Source organism: Mauremys reevesii, linkage group 6, assembly GCF_016161935.1.
Source record: "Mauremys reevesii isolate NIE-2019 linkage group 6, ASM1616193v1, whole genome shotgun sequence".
In the NCBI taxonomy this organism is placed as follows: Eukaryota; Metazoa; Chordata; order Testudines; family Geoemydidae; genus Mauremys; species Mauremys reevesii.
The window spans coordinates 118144871-118170656 of record NC_052628.1 but is presented as its reverse complement, the minus strand read 5'-3'; the positions used below and the strand labels follow the sequence as shown (position 1 = coordinate 118170656).

General features: G+C 44.1%; 2 protein-coding genes across 9 annotated transcripts in view; one reads left to right on the top strand and one right to left on the bottom strand.

The window, feature by feature from the left end:
* The window catches only part of IDUA (alpha-L-iduronidase), a 71750-nt gene that overhangs the window by 15984 nt on the left and 29980 nt on the right, over positions 1-25786 (top strand). The gene's annotated exons all lie outside the window — the stretch shown is intronic.
* SLC26A1 (solute carrier family 26 member 1) overlaps positions 1-25786 on the bottom strand; it is a 46594-nt gene that overhangs the window by 8085 nt on the left and 12723 nt on the right. Inside the window, exon 2 of one of the 3 annotated variants that reach the window (XM_039543858.1) lies at positions 25323-25430. The gene's annotated coding sequence lies outside the window, so the exon portion shown is untranslated. Of the gene's footprint in view, positions 1-3817; positions 3869-12628; positions 12684-25322; positions 25431-25786 lie in introns of those variants that run through there. The other 2 variants (XM_039543859.1, XM_039543862.1) reach the window with 2 other exon arrangements.

Below are 25786 nucleotides of genomic sequence, written 5' to 3'. Positions count from 1 at the left end.
ATTTCTAACTCTAAATATTGACTATGGAAGTTCATTGCTTACTATTCATTATGCTTTTAATAAAGTCTAATTCAATCAGCTACTATAAACATTACCATACAACTTATTGAGTGATCAACCACACAAGACTAGTTAAGAAATCTGAAAAACAAAGCTTGTAAAGAACCAACAGCTTAAAGTTATCTGGCAAATATTTAACAATAAATTCACTTGAATCAGCTTTGGCTCATTAAGCAAAAACAGAACTGAATTAATAACCCTTTTTGATGATAAACAATTCAGTCTGCTTGTCTGAATAATGCAGCACAGTATGTGCCTCCCTGCAGAAAAGCCACTTACTTGAATGCTGTAATTCAATAGAAACTTACAGCTTGATATGCTGAATGCTCCCAATGCAGTGGGAGGGGCATTCTGTTCCTAAGAAAGCATTTGACCCTTGCTTTGGAAACAACATGCCTTTTGGTTATCCATAACTTCCAGATGTTCTCTGTCTACAGCAAGAGGGTTCAGTTAAGAAAGCATTTTCAGCATTAGAGCAAGTCCGTGTGTTCACAAGCATGCAGTGCCAGGGTGTGAGTTCTGAAGTCTTAAACTTTTTAAGTTTAGAACCTGTAGTCTCCCCAGCCTCGGCTATGCTGCAAAGGGCAAACATCAAGACAGATGGACAGTCAAAAAAAGGATAAGGAGGGTGGAAAATACCCAGCAGTTTATGCCAAGTTCCATTCCAGTCTGAGCCAAGCTATGTTTGCAGAGTTATGGCAAATCCTGTCCTCTAATGCATACATTTGCAAGGGGTAGTAAGGAATTCCGAGAGACTCATATGAAAAGCAATATATATCTGTGTCTGCAGATGGTGCTCGTTCCGTGTACGATCTATTGGCCTCAAGAATAGGTTGTTCATAAGTCGGCAGGTTCAGCAGTGTTGCTGCGCACTGCAAATGATTTTCTGAGTCTAGCTCTTCACCCGCATCACAAGACGCAGGCTAAAATCTCTGCAGCACTTTAGGGCTTGCTAATGTTCTAACGATCAAAAAAAAATTGCAATTAATCACAAGATTTAAAAAAAACAGTCATTCTTAATCACAGTTTTAATTCCACTGTTAAACAATCATAGAAAACCAGTTGACATTTATTATAAACATTTGTGGATGTTTTTTCTACATTTTCAAATATATTGATTTCAGTTACAACACAGAATACAAAGTGTACAGTGCTCTCTTTATATTATTATTTTTATTACAAATATTTGCACTGTAAAAAAGCTAAACAAAAGAAATAGCATTTTTCAATTCACCTCTGTGACAGGGTGGGACTCAGCACTCTGGTGCCTCCTGCTGGTTGTCATGGGAATTAGCTCTGCCCACCAGTATACCTTCTTCTGGTGGTGCCTCGCCACCATCACTTCTGCTCTGGGACCCATGTCACTCCCAGGATCGCAGCGTCCTCTTCAGTGACACAGCCCTCCGTCCGTGCCGCACTGTGTGCTCCCTCCTTCCGGGGGAATGTTGCAGTCCGATGGTCCATCCGCTTCCTCAGTGGCGAGTGGGGGTGGGGGGAGGGGAACCTGGGCCCACTCACTACTCTGGGTCCCGGCTCAGGGACCCTGTAGATGGCCGCTGCTTGCAGAGCCCCCTCCGACTCCTCTGTAGATCTCCCTGGGCCACTTCCCTGCAGCCCCAGCACCCTCTTTGCTTGTGGCTCAGAGCCTCAGCCGACAGATCCCTGCAGCCAGCCAGGAGCTGCCTTTAGCTCCCTGGGTCTCTGCTTGCAGCACTGCTCTGTCCAGGGTGCTTGCTGCCTTCAGCCTGTAAGGCAGCCTGTCCTCCCTCCTCAAGCTCCAGGGGGTGACTGACACTGCTCTATTCCGCAGCCCATCTTATATGGGCCAGCCCGGCACTGATTGGCTGCTTCTTGCAGCCCCTCTCTAATTGGCTGCCTCCTGTGCAGCCTCCCTAGGGCTCTATAAACCCCTTATGGACCAGTGTGGGGCAGATGCCCCCATCACAACCTCATACAAGTACTGTAGTGCAATCTCTTTAGCCTGAAAGTGCAGCCTAAAAATGGAGAAATATTTTTTTAACATAACTGCACTAAAACGTCAGAGCCTACAGGTCAAAGCACGAAGGGGCATACAAATGTTTAGCCTGTCTGCACATAAATCCCTTGCAACACTGGCTACAGCAGTGCCATGCGAACGCCTGTTCTCACGTTCAGGCAACATTGTAAATAAGAAGCCGGTAGCATTATCTCCTGCAAAAGTAAACAAATTTGTTTTTCTTAGCCATTGGCTGAACAAGAAGCAGGACCATTTTGTTTATCTTTTTTACAGTGCAAGTATTTTGTATTCTGTGTTGTAACTGAAATCAATATTTTTGAAAATATAGAAAAACATCCAAAAATATTTATAATAAATTTAAATTGGTATTCTATTATTTTAAACAGTGCAACTAAAACTGCAATTAATCACAACTAATTTTTAATCTAGTTAATTTGTTTTGCATTAATCACTTGCATTAACTGCGATTAACTGATAGCCCTAGTTCTAACATGTGCATTACCTCTTCAAGGCCATGTCTTGATGGGCCAAACAGGGTATGTTATTCAGTTGTCAACTCAGTTCAGTCAGCAAAGCACAATTGGGACAAAAATCCTCATAACACTTGTTAAAGATGGAAACTAACGTGTTTGAAGGCATGATGTCTGGCACTGTTGCAGCCTAGGGAGAGCGTAAATTGGTTGTATTGAATAATCGTTAACTTCTACTAATATAACTCTGTAGATCAGGGGTGGGCAAACTTTTTGGCCCGAGGGCCACATCGGGGTTCCAAAACTGTATGGAGGGCCGGGTAGGGAAGGCTGTGCCTCCCCAAACAGCCTGGCCCCCGCCCCTTATCTGCCTCCTCCCACTTCCCGCTCCCTGTCTGCCCCCCCTCAGAACCCCCAACCCATCCAACCCCCCTGCTCCTTGTCCCCTCACCGCCCCCTCCTGGGACCCCCCGCCCCTAACTCCCCCAGGACCCTACCTCCTATCCAACCCCTGCTCCTTGTCCCCTGACTGCCCCCACCCCTATTCACACCCCTGCTCCCTGACAAGCCCCCCGGGACTCCCATGCCTATCCAAGCCCCCCCGCTCCCTGTCCCCTGACAGCTCTGCCCCATCCAACTGCCCTGTGTTCCCTGTCCCCTGACTTCCCCCAAGGACTCCCTGCCCCTTATCCAACCCCTCCGCTCCCCGGCCCCTTACCATGCCGCTCAGAGCACCAGGACTGGCAGCCGCGCTGCCTGGCTGGAGCCAACCCCGCCACCGCGCTGCCCGGCAGGAGCTCGCAGCCCCAGTGCCCAGAGCGCTGGTGGCGCGGTGAGCTGAGGCTGCAGGGGAGGGGGGCTACTCTCCCCGGCCAGGAGCTCAGGGGCCGGGTAGGACTGTCCCACGGGTCCGGATGTGGCCCGTGGGCCATAGTTTGCGCACCTCTACTGTAGATGCTTTTGAGTAATCTTTATTTCAGCTGTGCAAGATGATGTAATTTAGCAAAGCCAATGTTTATTTTTGCTTCTAGTACTACCAGTCCTAAATCGGGGCTGCAACCGTCTGAGCTGTTTACACTAAGCAGAATGTCCCTGGTCAGAAATTCCTTGGAGTAAAAAAGATACATTTGAATGGAAGAATGAGAACAAAATAATACCAGACAATTTCATATTTAAGATCATATGATCAAAGTTTACCCATAACGAAAGAATGAAACAAAGTAGTTGACTAATAGCAAAGTTCAGTTTTTAAAACACGGAGGAAAAGGAATACTTTCGTATGCTTTCTTACCTGAACGAGTTCTGAAAATGCAAGGATTGTACCCAAAGAATGCAAGTCCCATTAGAATTCCACTGTCTTCTCACAGCCCAGTTTGTGCAGGCAGCCAGGCAACAAGGAGCACCATGGCTCTAATCACAAACGAGTGGGCAGTTCCGTTATCAAACTGACACTTTTGATAAGCTTACTTAGAAAGACTGAACTGGGATCCGTAAAGTAGACTGACTTGTCAGCACACTGTTATTGCTGGTCTAAGCTAACAAGCCAGCTGTTTACTTTAAAATGTTACAGTTCCAAAAAACAAAAAAAATAGGTAATGATCACCTAAGTGCAGTATGTACGATTATCAGACTGAAGGATAATTACAGTGTTGGCAGTTGGTATGGCTGTTGGAAGTTAATTTATCTGAGAATCTATTAAGCTATCTTGAGTATAGATAGTGACTTAGTATTGTTGTTGGAAAATTGGAGGTGTCACTATTTGCAAAAAGCAGCAATAACTGAATAAACAATAAACAGTGCTGGTTTAAATAGTATCACTAACAAGCAGTGGCTTTGTATTTAAATTGGAGGAATGAGGCCATTATATTGTATAAAATTGAGGCATGTGTTGATTAGATCACTTTGTTCAATTTACTTTATTATTGACTATTAGTTACTGTTTATAAAAAAATAAAATCTCCCATAATTTCTGCTAGACTTTATACATCTTGAAGAGTCGGGTAAAGTAAATATGCTGGTTGTAATTCACTTGCTGTGATGTTTTGAGCTAGTGGTTTCAGTTTGTATTAGGCATCTCTTACATGTTGCATAATCAAAATGAGCTTTCGTGGGTGAATACCCACTTCTTTGGATGCAAGAAGTGGGTATTCACCCACAAAAGCTCATGCTGCAAAACGTCTGTTAGTCTATAAGGTGCCACAGGATTCTTTGCTGCTTCTACAGAACCAGACTAACACGGCTACCCCTCTGATACTTGACATAATCAAAATGTTTCTGCTCACTTTAAAGATTGAATTCTTGTTTTTAGGATGTAACAAACCCAGTCCAAATAAAGATGTGCTAAATCCCCAGCAAAATATCACTCTGATCATGTAACCTATAATAAAAGGAGTCCCATCTTTGCTATCTGCTCTAAAAGCTGTGTCTGAAACACAAAGTACTGCTCTGCTGATATTGTGTATTATGGCTCAATCCTGCTCCCATTTAAATCACTAGATATTTTTTCACAGATTTCCCTGGAAGTAAGATCTGCCTTTTATTCAAGGGAAAGCTTCAGGTCTCTTGCTTAAAGAGCCATTTTGTAGAGAGGGCACACAGCTGAAGCAGCCATTGTTAAAGGCAACATGCAATTCTGATGGCCTTATAAGTTTCTGCTTACATGCTTAGTGTCCAAATGCTGGGCTATGGCTACACTTGCACTTCAAAGCGCTGCCGTGGCAGCGCTTTGAAGCGCTAAGTGTAGTCAAAGCGCCAGCGCTGGGAGAATAATGTGGGGAATAATGTACAGCGCTGGGAGCCGCCCAGCGCTGGGGCTTTGACCACACTGGCGCTTTGCAGCGCCGCAATTTGCAGCGCTGGAGAGGGTGTGTTTTCACACCCTGCTGCAGCGCTGCAAATTTGCAAGTGTAGCCATGGCCCTGATCTCAGTTATACTGATGTAAATGCACAGTGAAGCAGTGACTGCACAAGAGTCACTCCAGACTTAAACCAATACAGAAAAGATCAGGATATGGTATATTGTATTTCCTGGTTGAATATTCTAACCAAGATATTTGGACCCTGCTGCTGCATTAATCCCAAGTATTTAAAAATGTCAAGCCCAAAATTACAATTACCTAAAAAACCCAACATTTATACAACTATACATTAGCATTAATAGATGTCTAATCTGTTATACATATAATTAACAATGATAAATAACTTGGGTTCTAATTTTTAGAACTTTTCTCCATAGTCAGGAGGGCAAGAAACTTAATTTTTAAAATAAAAGTTGAGATTCTCGTGATTCCAGAAGCAGTTATTTTAAGGAAGGCTCCAAATACCGTGAGAGTTGGTGGCACTGCTGCTCTTTTACCCTTCCATTGCTCATTACTCCTTTCAATTGCAGTGACTACGCTAGTTTATGTTGTGGGATAAGGAAATGGCTAGGAACTTAGGTAGCAATACAAGACCATTCAGGCCAACAAGCTGGCCCACCTTCTCAGTGGCCTCAATCCGACTTTCCTTCCTGTCTCTTTACCAAGCCACTGAATTGACAAAAACACTTTGGAAAAAGGGAGACATTCACAAGGCCATGTTCAGCTGGGTTTCCACTGACTGAAATCCTGACAGACAATCCCTGTGATGGAAATGGGGCGGAGGGGGGGCCTGTGGCTGTGCAAAGCAACCACAGTCTCCTCTCTGTCTGTGCTATGGTTGTGCTGATAGACAGACAATTTACACCTCTCTGCACCAGCCTCTGAATTCGGTCTACAGAATCCTTATTGCGATTGGGTGATTGTAGTGGACAGGAACAGGGTAGAATCCTTTTACTGTAAATACGTTGAGCCCTCTAGTGGTGCCCACTGCGTTCTGTTTTAGGAGCTGCCAGAAACCAACCAGAGCAGCAGTGTGTAGCTAGACCTGGCATGTTTGAGTATATTTAGTAAATGCTGTGATTTGGGACCCAAATTATGACCATGTGGTTTCTTCGTATTTTTGTTCAGTAAAGAGCAAGAGACACAACAGCGATCCTGGCTCCAGTTCAGCAAAGCACGTAAGCAGGTCCTTAATTTTAAGCACACGTTTAAGTGCTTTGCTGAATCATGGCCATTAGTTGTTCTATCACATAAACTATCTTTCAGCTTTGCTGTTGCTATCTCGATGTAGCTGCGCTCCTCTGTTCTCCATGAGGTTTTGGAAGTATCTGTCAGAAATAACATAATAATGGCCGTACTGGGTCAGACCAAAGGACCATCCAGCCCAGTAGCCTGTCTTCTGACAGTGGCCAATGCCAGGTCAGGGAGTGAACCTAACAGGTAATGATCAAGTGATCTCTCTCCTGTCGTCCATCACCACCTTCTGACAAACAGAGGCTGGGGACACCATTCCTTAAATCTCTTAAATTAGTGACCATATGTACCTTGCAAACAGTATTGTGTGGTCAGCTCCAGGCCCTCAGGATCTAAATGCACTTGGTACTAGAGTTGAGTAAAATTTTTGTGACCAAACTCATTTGTCAGAACATTGACTGAGCAAAGTTTTGAATGAGCGCAGGCAGAGTTTTGAATGAACCTGTGCTGACTTGGTTTTTTTGGTTGGAAACCATATATTCGCTTGTTTTTTTATTCCTATTCAAGCAAAACATGGTAGCTTCAATAAATTTTACTTTGAGCTTCAGGATAATTTGAATTTTAAGTCAAAGTGAACCTCATAGGTCATAAGCCTACATGGACCAAGGTTGGTAAAATCCCCTACAAACTAAAACCACACATTAGTAGTCCAGAGTCATTTTCAGAGTAAAGCGAGATTGCCATGATCTATGTTTCATTCTAATTAAAATGTTTACAAGTAAACCAGTTTTTCTCTTTACTAATATGGACTCTAAAAACTTAGCCTGGGACGTGGAAGTCAAGTTGGATTTTTCTGGCACGCACCTCATCAGCAGTAGCCATGACTCAGCTAATGTTTTACTAAAAGTGTAGTTAGTCTAGTTGAAGCGTACTCTTCAGGGTGCAGATTCTGCATTGGTAGTTGCTTAACAACTACAGGGATGATGGGCGAGCCAGAAAAGAATCCGGTTAACTCTCCCGTTAGCTGTTCTGGTTATTTTCTCATGCCCATTACCATAGTATTCATAGATTTTTAAGGCCAGAAGGAACCTCTGATCACCTAGTCTGATCTGTATAACACAGGCCAGAGACAGGACTAGCCTGAATTAATTCCTGTTTGATTAGAGCATATATTTTAGAGAAACATCCAAATCTTGATTTAAACATTTCTAGTGACGGAGAATTCTCACTGTGGAGAATTTGCACCTTATTTCCAGTCTGAGTTTCTGTTTCTATCTGAGGTCCCTGTGGAGGTGCTGTGACTAGTCAGGATGGTTCTGCAATACTAAAAAGAGGCAGACAGTTATTACAGAAAGCTCCCAGGAATCACCTGTCAAAAGTTTGCCATGCACCTGAAGGCAAGGTTGGGATGCTTTCTGTGCTTTGGATATCCAGTCCTCTCAGGATACTGCTTAAACCAACCCGGCCAAAGAGGTCTCTATTGTGCTCATAAAAACATTCCTAAGAGCAAAAGACCAGGTTATCCCAAATATTAGGTATTTGAAAAAAAATCCCAGAGGTTGACACCCTTACAGGGTCTTCATACCCAGTCTCACAAACTAAACAATGTGCTGTGGATAGTTTCCTAGTACATGCTCGTATTAGGTGTTTGTTTGCATAACTGTGCTGCCTCCTTAAATAGTTGTGGAGAAAACAAAGTAGATTTTCCATTCCCCCTCTTCTCATTGAAAACGGGCACTCCAGAAATGATTATGAGGAATATTTTTAAGGAGATCTTATAAATAGTGTCAGCACATCACTGAATCAAACACCCAGCTTTAATGTGACACATTTGAGAGTCAGGTGAGTCTGTTGCAGTGATCATCAGACCTCAGTGGTCCAGGAGCCAAATCAGTGATCAACATTACCCAAAAGAGCCACAGTTGTATAAATTCATTGTTTCATTTACTACAGTACTATTCATTTTGAAACAGTATGATGGGAAATATTTAGTTTATATATATAAACTATATATATATTCTCACAGCAAATAAGTTAATAACTTAGTGCAAAATTATAACTTAATTGGTTAACAGCATAGTAAAAGCATCCTGATTGGTTATTAGCTTAGATTGGTTAATAATTAAATCACACGGTGTTTTAAATCATATGCTGCAAAGAGCTGCAGGAGACACATGAAAGAGCCACTTGTGGCTCATAAGCCGCTATGTGAATAGGCTACTTTTCAGCAATATCTACCAGCCAATACCTTCATTCAAGGTGCAGATGGTTTATCTATAGATCCCAGCACATTGACAATATTTTACCACGACTGTTGCCCATTTTCCAGCCATGCTTTATTGACGAGTATCAGTAGCATACAAAGTTACCCAGATGAATGGCCTGTTTTTTCAAAAGTAACAAACCCCCCTGCTTCCATAGAAGCTGACAGGAGCAGAACTGCTGCCTTGAAAACCACGCCATGAAACGTTTTATTCAGAAAAAAAATAACTCTTACCTGAATTGTATCATGAGGCGCATTTTCAGCTTACTGGTTATAACTTGTACCTTCAGTAAAGTCTTCAGCAAAGCTTTACTCTATGTGCCTAGTCATTAAATGTCATAACTATGCATTCGTGAATCATCAATCTCTCGTCATTCAGGCTATAAAGAGTCCTGTGTGCCTTAGTGAAAGTTTACGAATAAGTGCTGTTCACTCAAAGCAGCGGAGTTTAAATAATGGCTAAGATTATTGATTAACTGCTGGTGATCTGAGAATTATGCTGAGCATCAGTTGGAATATCAATGAACTTTGCTTCCTCTTCCTAGTTCAGATTTTTTCTGCTTTGCGTGTCCTTGGCTGAAGGGTGGCTTTTGATTTTGTATATTGGATGAATGGGAATGAAGTGCGAGGCTACTCCAAGAGCAGATACAGCTTGTTAGCATTTAGAAGGGGAGTAGGGATGACTTGCTGATTCAGGTGCAGGATGGGATTCAAGGAGGTCTGGGTTCCATTAGTGGCTTTGCCGTAGACTGCCTGTGTGTGATGGACATTGCCTCAATCGCCTCATTTATAAAATGAGGATTGTAAGACTTAGATTGCAAGCTCTTTGGGGCGGGGGCTGCCTTTTTGTTCTGTGTGTGCAGAGCCTAGCACAGTGGCGTTCCGGTCCGTGACTGGGCTCTTAGGTGCTACCACAGTTCAAATAATAAGACTAATTTACTAATGGGTGTGTGTGAAGGCGTTTGCTTATCACTGTCGCCACCTGCTGGTCAGATGGGGGCATGAAATTGTCCTTTCCTTTCTGGGCACCCCCTTATGGCAGCTGCTCCCGTCCTGCAGTGGTCTGTCTTTGTCATGACTCAGCCCTCCAGCCAGGTCACTCGCTTTGTCTGCCTCTTTTGGGGTACATGAAGAATCCAGCAAAGGGGTAGCCCTCTGGGTTAGGCGAGGGGTTGTGGGTTTCCCCTTGGGTTGGGGCCTCATGGTCTGGACCTTTCTGTCTTCTAGGCCTTCCCTCAACCGGATTCCCCACACCAGTGTAGTGTGCTGTCTTCAGCCTTCGCCAGGGGTTGGCAGGGGAACCCGGACCCACCCTCTGCACAGAATTCCGATCCAGGGCCTGGGGGTAAGCAGCTATGTCCTGCACGCCTAAGTGCTATAATGCTGCCTCCCTGGATCACTTCCTACCTGTCGCCTCACTTCCCAGCAGATAAAGCCAGTAAATAACTGCACCCAGAGGTAAAGGTTTGTCGCAAGTCTCTCCTTGGTTGGCTTGACCAAGCCGCTATTGCCGGGGCTCAGGAGTTCAGGGTGTAGGTGCCTTCGCCTCCACTGTCTGCCAGTTCCTCTGCTCCCTTTTCAAGCTCCTTCTCCAGCCCCTGCCTGTCGTGCAGGTGTGTGGGACCTAGAGCAGCTCTTTAACCCCTTCCTTTCCAGTGTGGGATTTGTACACCCCATCACAGCGAGGCGATATTTGGTTTTTAATGTTTATGCCTTGCGAGAAGGATCTCAGCTGGTAGGTACAAAGCAGTAAGACTAAAAGCCATCTCATTGCCTAGTCAAAGGTCGTGCCTCCCTCCCTAGGCCTGCAGAATCACTGGGGGATGGAAGTAACATTAGTGAGCACTAAATGCAGCCAAGTCCGCCTGTCCTCAGACAGCCCAGGTCAAGAAGGGTTTGGTTTTTTTTTACGTAAATGAGGATGCGGAGCGGAGATAAAACCATTCAGCTATTACCAGGCACTTGATAATTACCCCTTGTGACATTTCTCATGCTTATTTTCAGTCCAAAAGTTAATGGGCTTGTCGACATTGGAATAATACCCTTTTCTCCTGCTCTTTTCCTCTAGAACAGTAAGGTCAAGCTAGAGCTCTCCAACCCCTTGGACTAGCTCACAGGGTGGACTACATGTTAGTAACATTGATTAGGTCATCTTCTCGCCCCCTTGCCATCGCAGTATTCCTGAGGTAACGACAGCCATTGATTATCTGAATAATAGGAAAGTATTGATACGTTAGCTGCTCTTTAATGCTTTTTTGCCAGTTGGAAACTGTGAGCAGGTGGGTTCTCTCACTAGCCCATGCACCATAGAAGCATGTGCTCCAGCCACAGGATTTCAGTCCTTTTCTTTAGGCCTTTTGGTTTTATTTCTTCAAAATAAAACTGTGCAACTCAAGACCTCTGCTCTAGGGTCTGATCTGCTTCCGCAGGATGACACTCTGCAGGCATCTGCCTGGCAGTCTCGTATGAACTTCTTTCCCTTGCCGCAGGGCTTCCTGAAGGGGCCTGTCTGCTTCCTGCAGCTCTCCACATGACTGAGCTACTTGCTGGCTGTTCTGAGGACCAGGTGATCTTCATGTTATCACTTGGGAGGCAGCTGATTAGGCTCAGTGGAGGCAGCTGATTAGTCACCGTTGGGGTTAGGCCCACGTCCCCTTAAAAAGGGCCAGCCGCCATGTGACAGAAACACAGAGGAGAGCCAGCAATGCGGACAGACAGCTCTCTGCAAGCCACCCCCAGCCACTCCATGGACTAACAGCTGGAGAACTGCTGAAGGAGGCCAGATTTTTCAAGTGTCCAGCACCCAGAAACTCCAGTTGTGACACTAAGGCCCGATTCTCAAAAGTGCTTTGGACACAATGTGCTGAGCCCCATTTTGAAAATCTGGCCACGTAAATGTCTAAGTGGAAGCAGATGTCTCTTGACTGTCTGGCCAGTAATACTGTAGTCAGTAGGATCTAGTTTTTCAGCAAGGTGACACAAATTAGAAAAAGGCAGTAAAGGATCCACGCAAGTGTTCAGCCTGGGATGTGTGCAATGCAGCCAGCTCTAGCAGCCATCTGAGGCCTTGGCGGATATAGGCTCATCAGTCTCATGCTCTGTTTTTAGAAATCAAACTATCTATGGCTGAGAGCTCAGCTAGGCCATCCTTGACGTTCTGGCTATCTTAGGAAGCTATATCCTGCATACATCATATTTTATGCCCATCTGATCTGTTCTCCTTGCTGGGCACGGTGTTTGTAGAGGAAAGACCTTAATGGCTCAGAGACTAGGCACCACTACTTGAAATCTGGACAAATCCAAAAGAGTTAATGGCTGTCCTGCTGACTTGGTACAACACTGAGCAAGTCAATTGGCCTTTCTCTGTCAGGTTCCCCATCTATAAAATGGGAATGCCACCTATATCACAGGGGTGTTTGGAGGCTTGTTTGTAAAGTCCTTCGAGACCCTTGGATGTACTACCGAAGTTCAGAACATTAACTTCTAAAATTTCAGTTTAACACAGACTTGACGGTGGGGGAAAAGCTCTTCATCTGGCTTGCATAAGTGGCAAGGAGGGGTTTAGAACTCAGAAAATTATTCTAGCTAAATGGATTCAAACATGCGTACAGGGAGCCTACGTAGCAAATGGCCACCAGTGTCCAACAGTGGTCTGGTCTGGGTTATTTAGTAAGATCCTCTGCCACCAGGTGAGTAGTGGAGAGATGGAAAGGTACACTGGATGAGTGCTACAGAAGTGAGCCTGTGCTGAGTCTCCAGCGTGCACAAGGCATGAGCATATAAATACCTTGATGGTGTGCCTTTGGGCACAGTCCTTAGGGCACTTCTGCCATGTAGAAGCCATCCTCAGTACCGGGTCAGCTATCGCACATCCAGTTAGTGTGGACTAACCTGAAACAGAACATTTTAATCCGCAAGTGGAACTTCTTTGAACTGTTTCTAGTCAAACTGCACGGCTCTCAAACGTTCATTGCAAATATTGATTTCAGTCTGAAACTGCATATGACCGTATGCTTACGTCATCGCTTGACTTTTATAGTACTGATTTATTGCTGTACTAATGCCCGTATGTTCTGAACTATCACTTAGTTTTACTCTGATAAGGGCACTTGTGCAGCTCGGGAGTGGGAGTACTTTAACTGATGGATTTACGTTCTTCACTGTATTCAGATTTCTGTTTGTAGTAGGTAATAAACTTCTCATCATCATCGCAGCCTAAGTTCTTCCCAGCTTTTACTAACAATACACATTTAACTCAGCAGTACTTTTTCAAGTCCATCGAGACAGGCCTATTTGACCAATAACTGCTAACCAAATGTACTTATCTGAGGACTGTTTTATTGTGGTATAAGTCACGGGTTCTCAACCCTTTTCTTTGAGGCACCCCCAACATGCTGTAAAAGCTCCAGGGCCCTGCGAGGCTGGAGCTTGGGGCTTCAGCCACAGAGTGGGGAGCTTGGGGCTCCGGACTTCAGCCACCAGGCCAGGTCGGGGGGTGGCCTTGGTGCTTCAGCCACCGGGCTCAGGGCTTCTGCCTTGCAGAGTGCCAGGGCTCAGGGCTTCTGGCTTTAGTCCCACATGGCAAGGGGCTTGCGGCTTCTGCCCCGCAGGGGCACTAGGGCTTGTGGCTCTGGGTTTCAGCCCCGTGACTCCAGGTTTCAGCCTCGTGAGGGCACCGCAGCTCCAGGCTCTGGCCTTCAGTCCCGCGGGGGGCGCCGGGGCTCGGAGCTCCAGGCTTTCAGCCCTGCAGGGACACTGGGGCTCAGAGCTCCGGGCTTTCACTAACTCTCACCTGAGGGTTGTTTCAACCTGAATAGAGTGTTCACTGTATTGACTGTGGTTAGTGTGTATTGCAATAAATGTCAGTGAAGTTTTACCCTGTTTTATAGTAATATTTAATAACTAGAAAACTTACAGTTAATTGTAACTGAATATTCAAAGTTCTGCTTTTTTGGGCTACAAATAATTGTTTAGCTTCAGAAAACATAAGCAGGTTACATTAAAAACAACATTAAAAACTAAGGTTGCAAAGCCAAGCACTCACAAATAGGAAATGCCAGAATTAAGGTTATCCATAAATCCTTCATTTACCCCCCCCCTCCCCCCACGAACATATATATTAATCGTCAGGACCAGATCAGTGTGTGGCAGAACCAAAAATGGAGCTCTGTGCTCCTGGCTCCCAGTCCAGGGTCTCAAACACAAAAGAACATCCCATTTCTTCCTACAATAATGCACCTCATTCACTATCCATCTTGTGTACTCAGTGGAGCAGAGGTCCTGTACAATAAATAGCATGTCATTACGTAGCTGAGGACATTAGTTTAACACATTAAGTGTATGCACAAGGAGAGAAAATTAAAATTGCAGGACAACCTTAATTGCAGGAGTTTGTTTGCAAAACATTATGATTTCATAAACCATGATTCTAAAACAAACTTGGTTTAATTTTCCTTTTAGTTTGACTTTTAAGGAGAAGCTACCCCACACCCGACATGTGCATGATGGAGCCTCATTCTTGGAAACAGCTTGGCTGTTTTTGCTGAAATATGCCAAAATTCAGCCTGAGGCAAAGGGCAAGCAGGGAAAAGTTCATCTCAAATAGTTAAAGTTTGGAAAAGTTAGCCATTGAAAACAGTCTGATGATGGAAAGTATTAGATAACCTTGATCATAGACATTCTTGCCTGCTATATTTCAGTATGATCTTGGTATAAATAATGGCTAAACATTAACTGCTGGCAACCTCAAAATTATATTGAGCTGAGTCAGAATATTGTTGAATTTAAAATCACTTTCCCAATTTGAATTTGAGCTGTCGGCTGCTTTGGGCGAGGATGGCTTTGGATTTTGAAAGTTAGATGAATGTGATCAAAATTCTTATGTAGTCATCCATGTGACGTCTGAGACTAACTCAAGTCCTCGTTCACTAGGGTAGCAGGGTTTGGAAGTGCTGCGGAGGAATGGGGAAGGGATGCCAAGCGGCTCCAGGGCTCTACAACATGAAAGTATGGAAGAGGGGAGCTGAAGGGGGCCAAAGAAAGACAACTCAAACTGGGAAAATCCAGTTCCAAGATGAGTGGTTTCACCTGAGTGCTATTAAGTTGAAACATCAGGGCTTCGTTCCAAGATCCCGTTCTCAGAAGCTTACACTGTTCTGAAACTTCTCATTCTTCCAAGCCCAAAATGGTATTTCTTACTGTTGGGGGGTGGAGGGGAGAAGTCAGTTCATCCATATCTGAACTATCAGAGCATGAATAAAAGGTTTCCTATGCACAGAAAATTGCTCCAACTTTTTCTTGACCATCAGGTATTTCGAAACCTGCTTAATTTTTAACCGTTCTAACTTGGTGGGCATGCAGTCTTCAGAGACCTGGCTGAAATGTTAAATGCTTAAACTGCACAACAACCAAGGTGCTCAGTAGTCACTCGAGGCAATATTTCCCCTTGTGCAGAAGGCTAGCAGAGGTCTAGGCCAGGCACTACTTCAGGCACATCTGTGACAGAGCACTCAGGACTTCAGAAGTGCATTAGCCTCTGCACAAAGGGGAATTACAAGCTTACAGTTCGTGGGCAATACACTACTAGTCAATATAGTGTTTACAGTGTACCAAGATACAGTGCTCTGATATATGCACCTGTAAACGCCATACCTGGAACATTCAAGTGCACTGAATTATTTAAATGTGCAGTGGAGCAGTCAGGCATTCATAGAAACACATTAACCGCTATTTAAGTCACATTTCACATTCAAGCAAACATATTATGTGCACTAGTTATTAACTATAATATTTATGTTGATGATACTCAGCGATACATAACTTTAATGACTTTCCTTGTTCACTCTGTCTCTACCTCTCATGTGCAAGGAAACATATGGTTTAGTATCAGCTTCCTTCAGTTAAATGTCAGCTGTGATGGCTTTAAGAAGCTTACAAGTACTTTTTTTTTTTTTAAATTGGAGATATACCAATCTCCTAGAACTGGAAGGGACCTTGAAAGGTCATTGAGTCCAGCCCCCTGCCTTCACTAGCAGGACCAATTTTTGCCATAGATCCCTAAGTGGCCCCCTCAAGGATTGAACTCACAACCCTGGGTTTAGCAGGCCAATGCTCAAACCACTGAGCTATCCCTCCCCCCATATACTTATGTTTGTGTATCTCAGCCACCTGAAATATTGACTCCCCTAATTAAAGTTCATATATGAAATGTTCTCCATCCTGGGGTCCTAGATGGAAAGGCCTGCTCCTTGTTAACGGTCAGAGGCAGCTCTTCTGAAAGTATTTTTCCCTTACCGAGCACAGCCTCCAAAAATGCACCACTTTCCTGCTTCGGTGTCAAGAGGGTCCATCAAATCAAGAGACACTAAAGTGCACTGTGAAAAGTGACCGACTTCTCCGCACTGCCAGAGTCACTGTGGCAAGAGTGGTCTTTCCTGAGCATCTCACGGGTAAAGGCTCTAGTCAACAACTGAGCCAAACAGAGTCACAGAATCTGAAGTCTCGAGCTTCTGGTAGAACTTCAGTATCTGTTTATGGTGGCACCCACGCTATGCTAGGTGTTTTCCAGATATCCAAGAAGAGACAGTCCAAGGAGCTGAAAATTGGGGGGGCAGCCCAGTAGAAAGCAGTTAGATGAAGGGAAACAAACTACAACACTGATATAAAAGCTGGCTAGAAAAACTAAGCAGCACAGCATCAGTGGGCCTTTAAAGAAGGACTTAAAGTGGACAGGGGTGAACACTTAGGTTGCGCAGAGCACAGGAGGGCTGAATAGAAGGCATAGAGGTGATTGAGTGAGACACTGGCAGAGAGACAATATTGTTGGGGCCTGGCCATGGAGCAAGGCTCAACAAGGAAAGATAGATAGAGGATAGAGTTTCAGGGTGATGACAAGAAATTTAAATCCCATACATAGGGCTCTACCAATTTCACAGCCATGAAAAACGTGTCACAGACCGTGAAATAAGCCCTTCCCAGTGAAATCCAATCTCCCCCTTGTTGCTGTTAGCTGTGAGTCCCCGCTGGGCTGGAGAGGGACAGGGGGAGGGAAAGATCAGACCCACCTCCGGGTGCCTCCCCCTGCTACAGGAAGCTCTGGTGCAGACGGTTTCTGCAGCGGGAGAAGGCTTGTGGATGTGGGTCTGATCTCCCCCTGCTGCTGGGAGCGCCCCAGCGGGTGGGGAGATCAGATCCACCTCTGAGTGCCTCCCTGCTGCAGGAAGCTCTGAAGCAGACATGCCAAACCCGCGGAAAAAAATGCAGAAATTCTACTTGGCTTTGGCTTAATTGGCTTGTGAGTTGCTTGTTGGCTAGTTTGTGGCTTATAGCTTGTTGCTTCTTCTTTGTTTATCAGCTCCCGGCAAGCAGGGGCAAGGGGGTGGGGAGAGAGTCAGGGTGCACAGTGGGCCCACCACAGTCCCTGACTGCATACCGGGGGGGTCTAGTCACAGAGAGTGTTGGGGTTCTTAGGGATTGGCTCATTTTAGCCTTGTTTTGAAATGGGACTAGCTTGATTTTGGGTTTATTGTGAAAGTCGGGGAGCTTATTTACCGTGTGAAAGTTGGCAACTGTGCTCCGAAGGTTCCTGCAGCTGGAGGAGGCTTGTGGACATGCATCGACCTCCCCCTGCTGCTGGGAACAACCCAGCTGGGGGGGCTCCTAGCTGCGAGTCCCCGCTGCCAGAAGAGGGACCCCCACAGTTAGAACACTGTGAAATTTCAGATGTAAACATCTGAAAACGTGATATTGACCAATTGAAAAACTCTCTGGCCATGAAATTGATCAAAATCGACGGTGAATTTGGTAGGGCCCTACCCATAAAACAGATGGGGATCCTATGGAAGACTTCAAAGAGCAGGTGATATCTCAAACATTTCAGAGGAAGAATCTTTGTCAGTCACTAGACAACGTGAGAGGGCAAAGCTACCCAAGGCTCACTGTGAAATATTTTTTTCAAGACCTCCTAGTGAGAACCCCCATGTTATTTCTAAACTGCTAAAAAAAATAGACAAGTATGGAGACTTCCTTCTGATGGGCAGCTTGTTTTGAGGTTTGCCCCACGGCTAGCATGTCGTCCTAGTAAATTAAAAACTGAGAGTATTTAACCTTAGATCAACTCATAACGGAAAGCCAGCTGGGACCTTAACTGCGGTGTCACTGGCCACCTCCACAACATGAAGTCGTCAGCTAGGGTCCCAGTCCTGTAATGGGTTTTGAGTGGGTAGGTCCCTGTACTTTCATTGCACCACTAACATCAGTGAGGCTTGACACAGGGGCAGGGGCTGACTGATTGCAGGATTGAGGTCTGAGTGAACTGCTTTCCTGTGTCGGTATTTGAGGATGTCAGAGAAGCAATAGTAATTGGAATAAGTAATAGAAAATTATGTGGTACAATCCAGCACTCAGCTTTAAGAAGCAAAGTTAGACAAGGATTAGTCAGTAAAGAAATGCTAATCTTGACCATTAAGTACTAATCAAATATACTTGTTTACTGATTGCTTTTTGTCGTATGATTGACTTATGTACAGGGACCCAATATTAATATTGTGCAGTTTTTCATCTAGTTTGCAAGACATGTTAAATTGAAAACTGTATGGGGTACTTGTGAGGTAAATGAACTGACACAGAGATTAAAGTATTTAAACTCTTACTTGAATTAGGTTGTTTTAAGATGAGTTTTTGATGGGGATCACAAGGCCTGAGGGAGCATATGCTAGTTGGCCTGACAGCCTCCCTAACAGACGTAGCTTGGTGTGAACCTACTCTCATTGCCTTCGGCAAGAGCTGCACAACGTACATGTGTAGCATTAGCAATACTGCTGTATTCTTCAACTACTAAGATATTAGTGAATGCACAGGAATCTGAACTTCTTACTTATACATATAAAACGTTCAGCCTTTTAAAAACATAGCGAAGCACCCATTCCTCTCTGTGATCCACGTACATAATAAGTTGGAACAACTGAATCCCATTTTTGAGCTGAGCGCAAGAAAGTTATCTAAATATTTTGTTCATCAGCTAATTAATTAGTTTTCTCAGGATCTTAGCAATTGAAAAAGGCAAATTAGATAGATAGATTAGATTAGATAAAATGAAGAATTGGGGCCCTTTTTAGCACCAACGGTAGCTGCTGTGAAATACTACATGGGAACCAAAGTTTGGAGTGAAAGTGCTATCTCCACTGTAATGACAGAGTCACTAGCCGAATCTGCAGGACGGAAATGCCAAGAATGGATTCAGAATGAAAATAATGACCCCGTGTTGAAGGTTTGGTTTGAAGTGAAGTCCTCTCACTTCAAATCTGTGTTTTATAGAATGTGGAACATAATGCAACATATTTGTATTATAGCTCTGATTTTTAAGAGGCTTCTGCTGTTTTTACATTTATAGTAGAACCTCACTAAACACTTCATAATCTGCACAAAAACAGCCCCCCTCACCTCTCAGCTAAGAGGCTGTACTGAGCTGCCATATCACTAAGGCATACACTTTACAAATTACCCTAGGGCATTTATTCTTTACCTTTTTGTTACTGCTAATTGCCAAACTTCAGTAAGTTGCAGTAGACCTCAGGCATTAATGTGAATTAGTGAGGTTCTGTTTGTTTTTTCAAACAACATTGGCAACTCAAATGTGAGCGGCCATGTAAAGGTTACCTGTAGGTAAAGGTTACCTGTACAGGTCATGGTAAAAGGAAAAAGTTGAAGGTATAAAACAGACTCCAGACAGGTGCAGGAATGTCAAGTAGATAGGTATATGCAAAGTAGGCATTATGGAAACAGTAGAACTGGGAAACTTAGCCACGTTACCGTAAATCTTTACTCATTCACGTGTGAGCTAGGCTGTTAATATTTCATAATATTGTTAGATTGTCAGTTGTCCCTTGAGAGATTCCTAAGTATGTTTCTCACTGAGAAGTTTGTATGTTTCTCCATACACTTTGAAAAAATAAGATGCAAAGTAGTTAATAATCTGAAATTAAAAATGAAGCAATCAGTGAAAACTTAAGATCCGATCTTTCAAAGGGTTCTACGGGAGAAAAACCGTATATCCATTTGAAGTCCTGTTGGATGCAAGGATCTGCCTAAGTAGATGTTTGCAGGATTAGGCCGTTACATTGCATATGGCAAAAACACCTTTTAAAGATCTCTAGGTTTCTAAGAGTTAGTAAGCTTCTCAACAAAACATACATTTTGGAATTATACATTGATTTCAGCTAAAATTGACAGGTCAAATAATTATAAAACTATCAATTACAAAAGGAAAAAAATATATGAAACATATAGAAGTTATTAAATGCAATACTACATAGTCTCATATGTTAATAAAACAAAAAGAAATAAGTTTATACAGTACCATTCAGAGTCATTACCCAGAAAACGAGAATCTAGGCTGTTTCATTTAATGCTGTATATACTCAGTTCAGTAGCCACTTTAAAAGGGAATTTCAATAACCATTTTCATGGGCATGTTTAAAAATGCTAAGCTAAATGGAGACGTTCAATAGCACAAAGGCAGTTAGACATCCAGCTCAGTCTGGCAGCTGTAGTTGGGCACCCTAGCTACCATCTGTGCCTTTGAAAAAAATCTCCCTCTTAGTCTTTTGTCGAGGATGTATTGTTTTCCAGGGTGTGTATTCATGCAGAAATCATATGTTACATCAGAATGTTATTGGCAAGGTTAGCATAAAAATCACATTTAGGATTTTCTTGTAATCATGCATTGTAGAGATGTAGTTAGGCATTGTATTCCCTAAATCAAATCTGATACGGGAAAAGTGTCAGCTCAGTAAATGCAGCGAGAGGACAGTGAATGTGCATAGCTTGAAATGCTACCCTAGATTTGTAGTGAAAAACTGTCAGAAGCATTTGTTGCCATGAAATCGCTCCTCCTATCATATGTCTTTGTAAAAGAGGGACGAAATCATGACTCTCTTTGTGACATGCTTAGATTCAAATGATCCGTGCTTAAATGGCCTGATTTGAAATGTGAATGTGTCCGGTTATTAAAAGACCTTATACTGTAGACTAAACTGCTTATTTTCTTAGCCTGTTTCCCCTTCCAAATCTTGAATTTGCTTTGTACGCTCTCTGTAAAAAATGACTAACAACATTTTTCTGGCAAAGAAACTCACCTCAGCACAGGGAGCTACTGATGCTTTGTCTCTGCCTCCCTCCTGCCACAGAGCATCATTGCTGAGGAAAGGACGGAGGAGACAGAAGCAGGCTGAGTGAAAAGTGGTGAATCATAGGCCATATCTTATCTGCTTGAAAGCTTGCATTGTTTGCTCACATTTCTGTATCTCTCCTGTATCCTGCTAAATGTACCCATATCATGGTGATTTATGACTTGAGGGGCATAGTAAAGGTCAATAATGCTGATTTCAAAGGGGAATAAACTGTGTGACATGCGATAGGTTAATGAACATTGGCTTCAAATGTTTTAGCTTATTAAGAAAGACCTTGGCTCAATGCCCAACTTTCAGATGGTTTATGGAAAACGCAGGAGCTTTGAAGGAGTAGTAGTTCTACTTTTTTAAGGTGCACCCTCACTTGTTTCTAAAATGCAAAAGATTTGTTCTGCTCCTTTGTTTCACACATATCATGCAGGTCATTTGTATGGATAGATGAACTGTGACAAGCCATCACAACAGGGAGGCTAAGGATCATCGGATAGCATGTCATGCACCTACCATCCACATCATGTCCCTTGTTCATCACTGCATTAGCTCATTCTGTCAGTAACGGGGCCTAGTTATATGCAGCCAAGGCCCCATTCTGCCCTCTGATACAGGCACAGCTCCCACTGATGTGTGTGGCAGGGTGCCTGTATATCTGAGCACCAAAGGTTCTGCTGGGTGTTAAACATCTGACTTTTTCTTCCAAATTCAAGTGAATGAAGGTGTTAAGTCTTCAGTTGACAACTGAAATTACTTCCTCGGAACCTGATCCATACTTAGTGTTAATGGAAAAAAATCAGAAAATGATTTACTGGGGTTGGGTACAAGTACAGTGCTTCTTAGGCTCAGTGGCGGATTAATGATTTTGCCGCCCCTAGGACCACAGATTTTTGCCACCCCAAGATTGCGAGCGCTGAAGCAAAAAACAAACAAACAAACAAAAAAACCCTCCGAGAGCCGAAGTGCTGAAGCAAAAGAGAAGAAGAAAAAACAACTTCCGAGAGCGCAAGTGCCGCCCCCGCAAATTTGCCACCCTAGGCCTAGGCCTTGTTCGCCTAGGCGATAAATACGCCGCTGCTTAGGCTTGTGATTATATTTAAGACGACGGGTTAAGGGAAAATCCTATCTGCAGAAGAACCGAGAAACAGCACAACCTGTCGAGTTCCTGTAGCCAAGTGGTCATCATGGGGTTAACTGAGTTACCCAGAGTACTAGGGGATGGACACATGCTCTTACCCCTCCCTATTTCAGATTTTGTCAGGGGGAATTTCCACACTCCCCCACCCTACACACACACACACACACACACACACACACATTGTGATCAGTGGTGTAGCCAGGTGGAGGGAAGAGGGGGATCAGAAAAAAAAAGGTGCCACCCATTGCGGCGCTTTTACTGACGGGGTGGTGCTCCGGGTCTTCAGCGGCACCTCGGTGGCAGGACCTTCACTCGCTCCATGGGTCTTCGGCGGCATTTCGGCTATGAAGCGTCAGTGCCACCGAAGACACCCGAAGCGAGTGAAGGTCCCGCCGCTGAAGTGCTGCAGTGGGTGGCGCCTTTTTTTTTTTCGCTCTTAGGTGAGTAAAATTTAAAAAGCGTCACTTGTGCTCGGTGGGGGAGCGGCTGCTCCCCGTCTAGCTACGCTACTGTTTGTGATGCATCTGGATAAAGCAGGAAGTTCCCAGCCTGCAGTCCTATGAGTTGATAAAGTGGATGGGGTTCAGAGAAATGTCACAGGAATGATTAAAGAATTAGAAAACATGCCTTGTAGTGATAGACTCAAAGAGCTCAATCTATTTAGCTTAACAAAGAGAAGGTTAAGTGGTGTCTTGATCAGAGTACATAAGAATCTACACGGGGAACAAATACGGTATGTAACAATGGGCTCTTCAGTCTAGCAGAGACAGGTATAACGTGACCCATATGGCTGGAAGTTGAAGTTAGACAAGTTCAGTCTGGAAATACGATGTGCATTTTTCACGATGCGAGTAGTTAACCACTGGAACAGTTTACCAAGAGTTGCGGTAAATTCTTCATCACCAACAATTAAGATTGGGTGTTTTTCTAAAAAATCTGCTCTAGGAATTACTTTGAGGAAGTACAGGAGGCCAGACTAGGTGGTCACCGTGGTCCCTTCTGGCCTGGGAATCTGAGTAGAGTGTTATTTTTGTTATTTTTTATCCCTTTACAAAAGTTCCTCTGTGCACTGAGGAAGGGGCAGGACTCAGGAGCCCACACAAGGGCTCTGCACTGCTCCACAGGCAAACCCAGGTGCCACGATTCATGGGGATTTTGGAGGAGCGGCAAGGCCTGAGGATCTGCTGCTGCTCAAACAGTGTCAGCTGGTGCCCAGAATAACTGGCTGTACTGCATGTAGCAGCAGAGATGACAAGCAACATGTGCAGCCAGTGCAACTCCGTTGAGTTCAGAGGAGCCGCGCTTGCGGTCAGCGGTTCAGAATGGAATCCTTTACCCATTAAATAAACCCTTTGCCCCTTTCATTGCATACTGTTACTCATTAATACCAGCTCTTCCTTATATCTACTCTGCAGCAGTTTTTCGTGCCCACCCAGAGCTGGAGGAGTTGTTGACTTACAAGGCACATGGAACAAAACCCGCCCAGCAAGGGCTGAAGAAACAGCTCTCCAAAGAGTGGGCATTGATAAGATGCTGCGCCCATTCCAGGCTCTGGGAACCAGTTCCTTGGGATTTACCGTCAACGAGAGCTTTGAGTGTTCAGCAGAACAGGGCCCTCTCGGAGCCAATAAGAGATTAGTAATAGCTTGAACTTTAAACCTGCCCAAGTTCACTGCTAATAGCAACCAAAAAGAGTTAGGGACTTGGAAGGCAATCAGCAGCCCTAATGGAAAAAATAAACATATTAACTCAGTCTCTGCAGAGTTCTTGGCCTTCCTCCTGAAATTCAGCAGATAGAGCGAGCACCCAGGGTTTTCCGATCCCTCATGCCTCTGGTAACTCCCTCCAGACTTGGATAATGTGCTTTCTCTGCTAAGGGGACCGAGACTGGCAAACTCAGCAACAGAAGAGATTGAGCGGGAATGGGATATTATGCTCTCAAATCTTTTCAGTGAACACTCCAAGAAGTACACTCCAACAATTCTGCAAAGACGTGGACTCATAACCTGTCACCTTCTGCTAGTCTCCAGGTTGTTTGGAGATATAATATTAGGTGTCTCACCCCCAGTGGAATAGACACTGTTTGGGATTCCTTCAGTTTCCACAAAAGCATCATGACTTGACAAAGAACTGATCAATTCCTTGGGATGCCAGCTACAATGATGTCAAGTATTAGGGGGTAGCCATGTTAGTCTGTAGCTACAAAAACAACAAGGAGTCCAGTGGCACCTTAAAGACTAACAGATTTATTTGGGCATAAGCTTTCGTGGTTAAAAACCTCACTTTCAAGCTTATGCCCAAATAAATCTGTTAGTCTTTAAGGTGCCACCGGCCTCCTTGTTGTTTTTGTAGCTACAATGATGTTCTTCAAGACCACCTACAGCGGCAGGTGTTCACTTCTCTGACAGAGCATTTATTAACCTACATATTAATGTTTTATCAAAACTGCAGCCATTGCAAAGTGTCCCTGTGTTTGAGGACAGTAGTGTTATTTCATTGAGGGTGAGGAAGATACAGCTCAAGCCATAGTACCATGACAAATGGGACAAAAAAGGTGAGAAGCAGGTGTCGTTTCTGCACAACCACACAACAAGTGTTGACACTTAAAGGGCCAGATTGTGAGGATGAAGTACTCTCACTGACAGGTAACTGCTTATTAATGGGAGTGGGTGACCCTAATTTGCCTCCCAGTCAGGGTTCTGTTAATGCGGTTTACTGGCAGAAATAAACACAGAAAGGCTTCTGTCTATACGCATGCAGCATCACTGAAATGCAGCTGCTTCTCTTGGATGGCAGCAGGCAATCTGCTTAAGAGGGAAGACAAGGGGATGTTTTGGCAACACATTCATATTCCTGGAATCTCTAATGTGCCTGCAAAGGAAACAGGGCCTTGTTTTTTTTACAATGTATACTGTTTGAATTAGACCCCTGAAGTCAGAAGGACACACTTCTGTTTTATTGTTTGAACTGTGTTGTCAGGTTTTTTGCATGAAAGTAAAGTTAATCATTGTTATACTTGCTGACTGCGTGTAAGCAAATATTTCAGTGGGACGCAAGGCGAAACTGGAAATATCGTTAATGGATCTGAGTGAGCAGAACTGCTCTTTGCAACAATCGAATTCAGCTTTGGACCTTGACTGTCAGACTTAATTTTTTTTTTTTACCTGAATGTAAGTCAAAGGTGGTCCTGCACTGGTGAGGCCTCAGCTGGAGGACTGTGTCTGGTTTGGGGCACCACACGTTAGGAGAGATGTGGACAAACTGGAGAGAGTCTAGAGGAGAGCAACAAAAATGATAAAAGGGTTAGAAAACCTGACCTAGGAGGAAAGGTTTAAAAAAAATTGGTTCTGTTTAGTCTTGAGAAAAGAAGACTGAGAATATAAGAACATAAGAGCTGCCATACTGGGTCATCCATCTTGCCCGGTATCCTATCTCCAGCAGTGGCCCATGCCAAAGCTTCAGGGGGAATGTACAGAACAGGGCAAGTATGTAGTGTTTCCCCCCCAGCAGTCAGAGGTTTAGGGTCGCCCCGAGCATGGGGTTGTGTCCCTGCCCATCTTGGCCAATAGCCACTGATAGACTGATCTGCTAGGAATTTGTCCAGTTCGTTTTTGAACCCAGTTATGCT